At 40.0% G+C, this 12,322-nt stretch overlaps 1 protein-coding gene across 6 annotated transcripts in view; it reads right to left on the bottom strand.

The window, feature by feature from the left end:
• Positions 1 to 12,322, bottom strand: part of LOC148125348 (uncharacterized) — a 167,026-nt gene that overhangs the window by 40,899 nt on the left and 113,805 nt on the right. The window contains exons 4-5 of one of the 6 annotated variants that reach the window (XR_015744369.1): positions 10,188 to 10,251; positions 7,467 to 8,681 (exon numbers count right to left, since the gene is read on the bottom strand). The exons of the other annotated variants lie outside the window; for them this stretch is intronic. The gene's annotated coding sequence lies outside the window, so the exon portion shown is untranslated. Of the gene's footprint in view, positions 1 to 7,466; positions 8,682 to 10,187; positions 10,252 to 12,322 lie in introns of those variants that run through there. 6 annotated transcript variants of the gene reach the window in all.

Genomic DNA, 12,322 nt, shown 5'->3' with positions numbered 1-12,322 from the left:
CCTTCAAAGATTTTGAATTTATTCCCAAATTATATTGACCTAGGGGTATACAGCAACCTGGTCAAGTTTGTGAATACTAATTATTCAGGATAATAAAATCCCAGGATTGTGAAAATGTTCAGGAAGATCTCTTTATCCTGTGTTAATCGTTGTCCAAATGGTGAATTCAACTTCATACTATTTAAGCTAGTGTGGTTCATTGGAGTAAAACCCCTTGCTTCACGTATGTAACTCATGGGATATGAGCTGTTTTTAACTCAGGGAAGGGAGGGAGGAAGGGCCTTGAAGTTACAGTGAAGGTATTATTTCAAGGAGATAGTGTGTGAAAGGCAAAATATGATTTACAATACACATGTTGGCACATCAATTGCTTACTTTTTGCTTCTTTGCTCATTATAATTCACAGTTAAAGTTTCTATTTCTAGAAAATAGGAGGGCATGCCATAACTGGCACCATGGTGGGCAAAATGCTATGTAGAAAATTTAACTAAATTTCCCAAATGTCAGCACTCTTATTTACTTAAGTCAACGGTGGTGTGCAATATAACTGATCTACTAATGATTCGTTAACAATTCTGCAGCATTAATACACAGGTGCCACTGCAGAACAACCCACATTTACAAAGACAGACAAATGTCATAGATTAAAATGACCAGTTTTTTGGACATTAATTTTACAAAGCAATGTGGCTCATACGTCTTTAATAATAGTTCATTCCTATCACTGTACCTAATATACTGTATTTTCCCTCTCATGTGCAAAAAGTAAAATGTCTAAATAATAAGTACTAAAATATGAAATTCTATTATCTAAATTGCAAACTGTTAGTGCATAGCCTTGTCATTAAAGGTCAATTCAATACTGTATAGTTCTTATAGTGTTGCCAGAAAATAGAGCGATAATTTAGAGAAACTACGTTGGTTTTAAAAATACAGTGGAATATTATAGATGAATAGGATTCCAAAGACAAATTTGATTTCATATTCCAAAATATGATAATCTGGTTCAATCACTGGGATTATACCAAAATGGTGGTGCTGGTACAGCATCCCTGCACTGAAAGCAGCCTTCTTCAAGGAAAGAAATCTTGTTATAGGCTTGACAGTCTCTGGTCTGAAGCATCTAAAAATATAGTCTATTTCCCTGCACTCTAAAAAGACAAGAGTTCCCAAGCAATTCTACCATATAATCTCTATACATATATGCCACAAGATTATCTAGATCAGGGCTGTCAAACTCCCAGCCCACAGGCTGATGCGTCACGCGCTGCCCACGCCCCATTTAGCGAAAGGGAAAAAAGTCCCAATATGTGCCATGATGCTACAAATTTGACACTCCTGATCTAGATGGTCTTGTACCAAATACGTTTGAATTATTTGGCATGCTTCTATTTTTTTCAATAAAATGCAACATAGCTAATGTAAAACGTATCCTTTTGAATGCATAACAACTTGAAATAAAAATGATAAAAGTTCATAAAGGAAGTATTTAAATTATTTAATATTAAGAAAGATTCCAGCATATTTTTCTTATAAAGTTCAGTTTGTGCTGATAAGTAGGCAACATAATATAAAACAGTGTCATGGCAATTTCCTTTTGTACTTCCAGACAGCCTGAAACCCAGCAGACAATGTAGCTGTTGCTTAACAAACACAGTATTCTACATTGTATGCCAGGTGAAGGCCCCAAAGCTGGATCATCTTCATCATGATACTGGATGTTGTTTAAACAGGCAAACTAGAACTGATGAAGCCACTCCAACATTATCTTCAGAGTCCAGTCAACTACTACTATTTGAAATAGATGAATCAATTATATCCACCATAGAAACAATGCCCACTTCCTATGTTCTAATGTCCCTGTGCATAGCTGCTCTTCATAGGGTGTGTGTGTGTGTGTGTGTGTGTGTGAGAGAGAGAGAGAGAGAGAGAGAAGTATATATATGTTACTACAATGATCAACCAGTGCAAAAATTTGGATTATGGTGTTTGTTCAACATCTTTTTTTTGTTTCTGACCTGAAGGAATAAAGATAGTGTTCAATAAATTGTACCCGTGGATAAAACATTTCATCTTTATTATAAAGGGCAATGAAACAAGGTTGATGGAAGATTGCAATAATTGGTGAAAGTATTTTTAAGATGCTGCTTATTGTTTATTGCAACCTGTTTTTATAATGGGCATTACTAAAAGAAAATTCTGTTGAATTCAATAAGAAGTGTGAGTGTGTGTACTTCTCTCTCTCTCTGTGTGCATGTGTATAACTGGAATCACTTTTAATACTTGCAGATAAATTTGGATAATTATTAAATAATTTTATCTTATATGTGATTGTTTAAAAAGTAATTTAGGTTGTCCAACAGTCAGGAGTGAAGTACAGTGACAAGCTGCTACAAGATGTCTTCAGAGACCCAGTAGCCAGATGTAGCTGCTGACTGCCGAAGAAACAGAATCTACACTGACTACTGAGCGACTGATGAGCAACTGAGGTTCTTGGACTACCACGTGCCGTTATTGTGTCAAATGCAATCTGTGGAAACAGAACAAGAATAATTACCCAGACTATTTTCTTTATGATAGATTCAGATAGTTTTAAACATTAACTACTTCCTTATACATAAGGGTTACCATGACAAATACCAATTGCTTAGCAGTATTATCTTTGTTATCATGATAAAGAAGTTTGGCAGTTTGAGTCTCACCAGCTCAAGTTGACTCAGCCTTCCAAGGTCGATAAAATGAGGACCCAGATTGCTGGGGGCAATATGCTGACTTTATAAACCACTTCGAGAGGGCTGTAAAGTGGTATATTAATCTAAGTGCTATTGCTATATACATTAAATCAAAAATTATCACATAGATCACGTAGCAATAAATACTATTAGATTATTATCCAAATTGTTAGTATTCAACAATATTGGCAAGTAATGAATTATTAATTCTTTATATGAAAAATGCAAATTTTATGCCTTTCCCTAAGAAATATTTAATCTAAATTAGCCCAGTATTCAGTAAAAACATTGAAAATTTTTCAAGCAAGAGAGTGAAATAAGTGCTATTGCTATATACATTAATACATTATCTCTATATACATTACTACTACTTATTTTGGAGTCATTTTTTAAAACAATGCTTTGTGATCCAGATTAAGTTACACACAATTTTTTTTTTTTGAAAGAGAAATTGAAAATTAAGTAGCATAGCGGATAGCAGTTATACTGTGTATATTTTGAGAATTATTTGTGTATTTTTGAAAGTGCAATTTGAATCAGTCAAATCAATCAATATTTATTCGGTCAATGACTAGCATAACAAAAACATAGTTATACACAGTGATATAAATATAAAACATTAATAGATGTATCAGATCAAAAGTAATATTTAAACCAATTGTAATTATTTTTTTAACCAATTATATCTTACTTTTATTGCAAATGTAGCTTTTGTACACATAATGAATGGTTCTAAATCAGTGGTTCCCAAAGTGGGTGGTACCGCCCCCTGGGGGCGGTGGGATACCTTAGGGAGGCACTGAGAGGCAAGAGGGGCAGCAGGGGGCTCTAAGAGGCAGCAGGGGAGCACTGGAGGTGAGCAGCAGGGCAAAATTCAGGGGTGAGAAAAAATGCTGCTGCGTTTGAGGCAAGGCCCTGCAGGATCCCCCCATTGACTTGCACGCACTGGTGCAAAGAGCTCCGCCCCGAATGCAGCATTGGGAAAGGAGAGCAAAGCCAGAGTGGCTTTGCTCTCCTTTTCAAATATCCCACCGCCGTGTTTGGGGAGGCGGGGCGGTGCCCTGAATGCAGTGTTGGGAATAGGAAAGCAAAGCCTTTTCAAACATCCCACGGCCGTGTTCAGGGCGACGGGACAACACCCCAAACGCAGCATTGGGAAAGGAGAGCAAAGCCAGAGTGGCTTTGCTTTCCTTTTCAAACATCCTCCCGCTGCCGTGTTCCACCCCATTGAGCCCCTTGCACAAGCAAGTCCGAATGGAGTGGTGCATGAAGTCAATGAGGTGAGCCTGAGAGAGGAAAAGAGAGAAGAAAGAGAGAGAAAGAAAGAAAGAAGAGAAAGAAAAAAGGGAAAGAAAGAAAAAGGGACAAAGAAAGGGGGGATGGAAGGAAGGGACAGAAAGAAAAAGAAAAGAAGGAGGGAGAGAGGGAGGAGAAAGATAACGAGATCTCTATTCTAGTCCAATCACCTGCTCCAGCAGGGTTAGAAGGGAGTGTGTGCATGTGTGTTCTCCTTGTAATTTACCAGTACATTTTGATTTTGCCTTCTTCAGAATTGGCACTGTAATACATTGGGGAAAGTAATTTTTTAGGGTGGAGATCTGGTCCAATGGATCCTGTTTAAAGGCTCAACAAAATGTGAGAGCTTCCTGATAGTCTTGGCCATGTTTCGTCCACAAAACCTTTAATTAATAGAAGCCAAAGATGTTTCAATGTGCTGGCAAAGATGCTGGCAAAGATGTTTCAATGTGGAAAAGGGCCTCTAAACTAGGCCTCAATTGAATCTGATGCATCAGGTCTCTCTCTCCCCCCCCATCCCCACTCCATGCCCCCTTTCTTTGTTCCTTTTTCTTTCTTTCCCTTTTCTCCTTCTTTTCTTCCTTCTCCCTTTTCTCTCTCTCCTTCCCTCTCTCAGGCCCACCCCATTGATTTGGTGCACCGCTCCGCTCGGACTTGCTTGGGCAGGTCCCTCCAGTGCAGCGGGCTCAATGGGGTGGACCTGCGGGGCCAGCACCTAGAACGGAGCAGTGCCGGCACATTTGAAAAGTAGAGCAAAGCCAGAGGTCGGTAATTTTTGCTGCAAAGAATCACAAAAGCTTCTGGGTTGCGCAGAAGAAGGGACACATATGTCAAAGCAATTCAGCAACATAAAATAAATACCAATCAACAAGAATCAGCAAAACATCTCTGATTAGATTTTATTCACTACTAGAATCTAATCAGAGATGCTTTGCTGATTCTAGTCCAATGACCAGCTCCAGCAGGGTTGGAAGGGAGTATGTGTAGATGTGCGTGCATGTCTGTCAAAACTCCAAAAACAGGTCAAGTAGTTCTGGGGAGGCAAGTCATAAATTAGAACACTTGCTAAGCAACTGGCCATTAAGTGAGGACCACTTGTATTTGATTTGCCAGTCACCAAACCACGCCCACCCAGTCACGTGACCAGCAAGCCACACCACCAGTCATGTGACCAGCAAACCACGCCCACCATCATTTGACCAGCAAGCCACACCCACACAATCACGTGACCAGCAAACCACACCCTCAAATTAGGCCATGCCCACAGAAATTTGAATCCCGCCCCTGAGTGGGGGGCATTGAGGATGAGTTTGTGGCACCAAGGGGGTGGTGGACTGAAAAAGTTTGGGAACCACTGTTTTAAATCCTGAAGAAGATTCATGTAAAATTCATCTGGTCTCCTAGAGCAGAGGTTGCCAACCAGTGGTCCATGGACCACTGGTGGTCTGTGAGAAAATTTTGGTGGTCCACAGCATACCCATGTCTACAACAGGGGTGATACCAGTGGTGGATGGACTGATGCGTGCGGGAAGGGAGGGTAACGTGCAAGAGATCGCGGCATCGGAGCCCTTCCTGGGTGTTCCCTGGCCTGCGAGGGGATGGGGGGGAAGGAACTTCTGAACTGGTGTTGCCTCCTGCTTCCTATCGAGAAGGCTGAGCAGCTGCCAGTGATGCCCTCAGGTGAAGATGTTGCAAGGGAGAGGCTTGACTCCTCCCCTCAGAAGCCGCAAAGCACTTGCTGCCCCTCTGGCAGGCACCAAGCCTCCTCCCACCATGCTTCTCTTCCTCCTTGCCAAAAGCACTCATGCCCAGTAGGAAGGAGGCTTGGCGCCTCCCTCCCTGTGCCCATCAGTCCATCCACCACTGGTATCACCTTGTTGCCTCACCTCCCTGCCAGCCATCTGATTTTCAGCACGTGGCTTGTCGGCCTCCGAACATCAGATTCCCACCACCTAGCACCAGTTCAGAGGTTCCTTTTTCTCCACCCCCATACCCAGGGACTGGGGGGGGGAAGAGAGAGAGAGAGAGAAAGGGAGAAAGAGAGAGGGGAGAAGAAAGACACAGAGAGAAAGAGGGAGAAAGAGAAAAAGGGAGGGAGGGAGGGAGGGAGAGAGATGAGAGATCCCGGTGTTTTGTTTTCTGTGGGAAACGGGTCCAAATGACTCTTTGAATATTTAAGGTTGCAGAAACAGGCAGCCAAGCTAAGTGCCAGAAGGATCCCATCCTGTCAGTGGGAGTCCAGGCGCTTCAGCAAGCAGCATACTTGATTCATATTAGTGGTCCGCGGGATTTAAAATTATGAATTTGGTGGTCCCTGAGGTCCAAAAGGTTGAAGACCCCTGTCCTAGAGGATTTATCTATTAGGACCACAATGTACACTGACCTAATTATCCATAAAATTTATAATATAAATAATGTATGTGAAATAGTTCCAACTTCCTCTTCACCACATGGGCAGATACACTCAGGTACAGGGATTTTACTATACTTGCCTTGAAGAAATGCAGAGAATGTTAAATCTAGCTTTAAGGAATGGGATTCTCAGCTTATGGAAAGGTAGATTTAGCAAATAAGTTGCTGGTTCCCATGTACTCTATTTATTTAAATTCTATTGTGTTGGGGGGAAGTCTCTTAACTTCAATCTTGAACTCCACTTCCCTTATTCTTCCCTTATTCTCTGAATAATTAATTGTTTAGCATGATCATAATTAAATGATATTAAGAATAGCAGACAGAGCCCATATAAAGCCAGTTTGTGTTCTATTATTTCTGGTGAGGAAAGTTATCTGTTAGAACTAAAGGATAAACCAACTGGGAAGAATTGCATATTGAGTCAAATCACACTTAATTATTTTGACTTATGTAAAGTTTTTCATGACTATAAATTCCTTATATCTTACAGCAGGGCTGTCAAACTTGATTTCATTGAGGGCTGCTTCAGGGTTGTGTTTGACCTGCAGGGGACGGGGCGATATGGCCAAAGTGGGCCTGGCCAGCTTGACATCACTTGTGTTGGGGACTCCTATGGTGACACGAGCGCTCTGCTGGTGAAAACGGGCTCCTGAGCTCAGTTTTCAGCTGCAATGGCTGAAAGCATCCCTCTGCCAGCAAAAACGGAGCTCAGGGGGCGCGTGCAGCTCCTGAGCCCCATTATCGGCCATGATGGCCTCCTTCAGCCCTCTGCCAGTGGCCCCCTTAGCTCAGTTTTCTCTGGCAGAGGCTCCCCTGAGCTCAGTTTTTATTGTTTCTTAAGCACCCCGCAGGCCACATCCAGCCCCCAGGCCTGGAGCTTGACACCCGTCTTATAGCAAGAAACTTTGAAAATTAAAATGTATGTTTTACAAATTATAGGCTACCTACAAGACATCAGCAAAAAAGATGGCAGACTAAATATTACAAGACTATCACGTGAAAGATTAAAGAAAACAAATACATTTTTAAACTACATTTAAGATAATGAAAGAAATTAGAATGATTAAAAGTATTAATCTTTGTAGATGCCACTGTTCATCCAAGGCACAGTTGGTTTATTTTTGGCTGCTGATTACAACTCCAGATATAACAGCCATTACTATAAATAGGGGGAGCAAACCAGGATATATATTAACACCTAAACTCAGAAATCTATTTGGATTAGTACAACTTAGTCAAGACAAGTGTTACAAGCTTGAGTTTGAAGATATATGACAGAAATCTGGAAACTGCGTTCTGGTTTCATTGCAATCTTCCAAGACTCTTTCAAAGACATCCCCACAGAAAGCACACTACAATAGGCTAAAAGTGAGGTATAGATACCACAATCACACCAGCTGCAGAGATATCAAGGAGCATAAATAGGAACAAAATCAACCAAAAATCTTTACAAATTGCACTCATGTGATTGTGGCACTCTGCAAATGGTCCCAAAAATGAGCTGACTGCCAGGGATTCAAAATGTGATCATGTGACTGTGGTGGGGAAGAGGGTGCACCTATTGTAACTTCGAAATTGGGCTGTAAGTACTTTTTGGGAGTAACTTTGAATAGTTGCTAAGTGACCGGTTGTACATCAAGGACTACCTATATCCAGTTATTCTAAAGTGCTTGAGGTGTTGCTCCATAACTTTAATTAATTAATTAATTTTATTCTTTTAGATTTACATGACAATCCAGAGCACACCACTGGGTGGCTCACAAAACTAAAAACCACAAAACTGGACTACCAGGGAGAAATGGAAAACTGAAGATGGCTTCTCTAAAAGTGGAGCCAATGATCATGGTGGAATGAAGATCATCTTCTTGACAATTTCTCTCTCTCCTGGACAAGGAAACACTTGAGGTTGCCACAAGGGCTCCAGCCAATTGCTTCTCATGAGGAGATCAAGATACTGGTTCATGAAGAGACTGTCTAAGAGACAAGGGAATAAACATCTTTTTGCTCAAATGGCAGTCACATGCCATCTCCTGAGAGGCCTTAATAAACTAGAAGAGAATGGGTCCAGAACACAGGAACAAAGCTCACAGTCATGAAGACCCTGCTTGCTTCCTCTGGATCAGCTGGTTCAAACTCTTACCATAGTGAGGCATGATTGGGATTTGTCTTCAATATCCAAGAGTGCTGTGAGTTGTTGTTGCACCAGTCTTTCTCAACAACAAATGGTAGATCAGGTACTGCCTTTAAAAGAGATGGCACATCTGTTCAATTGAGAGAGGTGACAAGATAACACATCCCTCTATAAAACTTCTTTGCCAATATATTTCAAGAGAAAGATGAACTAAAATACAAGTTGCTGCATGAACCTGTCCAAAGACCCTATCTACATACTAAGGCACAGATGGTGAACCTTTTCAGCAGAGTAATCAAACCAGAACGTACATGCATGTCAGTGTATGTTTCAAGGGGGGGACGCCTGTCAGCTTTGAAATTCAGCTGCCACATTTTTTTGAGAGTGTTAGAGTTGAAAAGTTCAAGGTTATTCTGTATGTGGTATTAAGAATTTCCAGTTGCAGTTAATTGGTTCTTGTGATTTATGAAGTGTAGAAGTGGGAGGAGAGAAGGTGGATTCTGTGTAACACGCAAAAAAACTTTCACTTGGGAAATTGCTTTTGACATGCCAGATCTGTTTCTAATAAATCAATTGGAGAGATAATGTCTTGGAGTGATTGATATCATGGATACTTTCTGGATGCCTTACAGTAAGTGCATGTTCCAGAGCACTGGAAAACTGAAGACTAGCTGGCCGGTGCACACATGCCTGTTTTGTTGCCATTTTGGGGGCTAGTTTTTGGGCCAATTTCCAGGCTGTTTTCAGGCCATTTTTGGCCTGAAAGAGGCCCAAAAAACAGCCTGAAAATGACCCAAAAATGGCCTGAAAAATGGCCTGAAAATGGCCTGTTTTGGGGCCGATTTTTGGGCTGTTATCAGATACTCCGGCACCCATGAAGATCAGCTGGTGACGGCGCACATGCCTACTGAGAGGGCTTTGTGTGCCACCTCTGGCATGCGTGCCATAGGTTCGCCATCATGGTATTAAGATAACATGGCATAGAATGAATGTTGTCTCTTCAACTGTCAGAAAAGATAACCTCTATCCCAACAGGGATATGAGCAATTTGATTTGTAAATGTTCATTGGTGTTTAAATGTCACTACCAAAGATGTTTTAAAACTTCCCCAATCTTATTGGATTAGATTAATGTTTATAGCATTTGGAACAGCTCCATCAAGCAATTTTCAACAGGATATAAGTAGAGAAAAGCCTATTTTTCTCTTCTTTTAAACATGCAGCACCCTGCTGACCAAAATGCACCTTGTTTTCAGCCTCCATGGCTCCTGCAGCACTCTGTTGGCCAAAAATGAGCTGTGCAGAGCCTCCTGCCTGACCCATTTTGGCTTGCAGAGGCACCGCGGGTTGACCCTTTGATATTTCCAGGCCAGCCCTGCAGAGGCCAGATTTAAGCACCCCGTGGGCCTTGAGTTTGACACCCCTGCTTTACAGCAACAGCATGGCTTCTGTATTATACTCTAAGCTGAATTACTGGGTCATGCTTACTTATTGATTTCAGTAAGTGACACTCCAGATATCTGCCTACTTGCTTCATTGCCTGCAATGCCTGTGTAAACCCAGGCAACCTGTGGACTACTAAGCCTAGGATAGCTGGGTATTCAGTTCATCACTTACCCCAATATATTTCTTCTGTACTGAATTATGGAATTCCACCAGCTCCAGATCCATTTGCAAGTACCTTAAAATCAGCCACACAGAAAATATGGAAGTTACCACTGCAACTTAGCAAATACTGATCTAACCATGAGGAATTAATTTTGGTTAATAATTAGCAGTATGTTTGTTTTATTGCCATTTATGACATTTACTAAAATATGTGGTTACCACAGGATTTTTTTTGAAGATGCAAAAATAAGTAGTTTGCATTTATAATCAACTTATGTCTAGTTGATTAGGTCATCCCTTGAGAGAAAGGTAGTGCAGTGTGATGTGACCAGAATGAACTCCCATCAGAGATACTTGTCCTTCCCTTCTCTTTGTTGCTTTCCAAAGTTTGATGCCATCTCTTGACCATGATGTCTCCTCTTCTTTCCCGCTATATGTTTATGTCAGGGATGCTGTAATAGCCAGAAATTTAAAAATAAATCTGGTCTGTGCATATTGGAAATTTCAATTTCCTAGAAATAATGTATCCTAGATTTTTTATACATTTTTAAGTTACTGGAATAGAGGTACCTTGATTCAAAAATATTTGAATAATGTATAATATACCAGGAGTGGAAGCAATTTCTGATTTTTTACTGACTTCCTTATTGACTTTGCTTGTGGGAAGCTGGAAGAGAACATTGGAAATCATGATCAAGTGATTTTAGTTTAATTTACTTTATTGTCATTGCACCTCGTACAACGAAATCAAACATGGTCAGTGCACATCATGACCATGACCATGAAAATAAACACAACCACACATCCTTCACCCTTCACACATTGAACCGGAAACCCCCGACACCACACCAACACTGCACTATACAGCAGAATTTAAAAGAGCTACTGCCCTGGGATAGAAGCTGTTTTTCAGCCTATGTGTCCTTGTTTTTATTATTCTGTACCGTCTGCCAGATGGTAATAGTTCAAAAAAAGGGTGCCCAGGATGAGATGGATATATGAGAATGTTTTGAACTTTCTTAAGGCAGTGGGAGCTATAAAGCTGTTCCAAAGAGGGGAGAGGGCAACCAATCAAGGGGGTATTGAACAGTCACAGCTTTCTAAATCAAACTGGTATGAACATTGCAAAATTTTCAATTCCACAGGAGTACTGGGTCCCAGATTTTAACACATTCTTTATGTTAGGAGATTTGAAATATCTTGATCAAAAATTGTTCCAATATAATGCACCACTTCGGCAAACTGGAGGGTACAAAAAGACAGGAGAATTTTGCTAGTATATAGATTTGGGCTAGTTTAGTAATAGGTCAATTTAACACACTTAAATAGGTAATAAATATTTTATTTGAAAAATGTGATAAAATCTCCTTATGATTTTGGATTTAGACAGAAGAGATTCAGTAATGGTTCTCACTAAGAAACATGAGATTGAATACTTTCTCTTAGCCCAATCTATAGGTCTGTTGCTGGAATAAAATCTGATGAAGATTCTGACTTATGTTGTCCTGACCATGAGTTCAAATACAGTAAACAAATATGTAATAATATTGCTTTTAAAGACACTTATGTTTGGGTGTTAATTTGTTCTAGATGCCATCCTAGCATCTAGCATTCAACTTTTACAATACATTTTATATTCAATGTAAATTGGTTAAGAGCATTATTTTAAAACACAGTTAATACTTATTCACAATGAATGCATTTAAACCTCAGACTAGTATAGTTTAAGGCAAATTGTTTGGAGATTTGATATTAAAGGATATAGAAATCCTAAGATCAGGTTTGATATTAAAGGATATAGAAATCCTAAGATCAGGTTAACAATATCTCAGTTATAAGCAAACACTGTTTGTATCCCTAAGAATTAAAATGAACAAACAATTCAGAATCAAAAAGGCAAATGAAGTCTTTCTGATTGGAAAAACCTAATTTAGGATATTTAGAATATATTTCATATATTCTTTTTATATTAATGAGATGGCTGATACAATAAATAAACTGCAAAAATCAAGGGCATTCAGTGTAAGGTCAAATAAAAATTAAGGAAAATGCAACATCATTATTGTGCAACAATACCATAGTAGCTGACTCAAGGGCTTATGAGTCACTTTCCAACATATTCAGGCCTGTTTTAGCCTGAATCA

This window comes from Pseudonaja textilis, chromosome 7 (genome assembly GCF_049901715.1).
Source record: "Pseudonaja textilis isolate UNSWEBS1 chromosome 7, rPseTex1.2, whole genome shotgun sequence".
In the NCBI taxonomy this organism is placed as follows: Eukaryota; Metazoa; Chordata; class Lepidosauria; order Squamata; family Elapidae; genus Pseudonaja; species Pseudonaja textilis.
The sequence above is the reverse complement of the archived record's forward strand: the minus strand, read 5'-3'. Positions and strand labels throughout refer to the sequence as shown.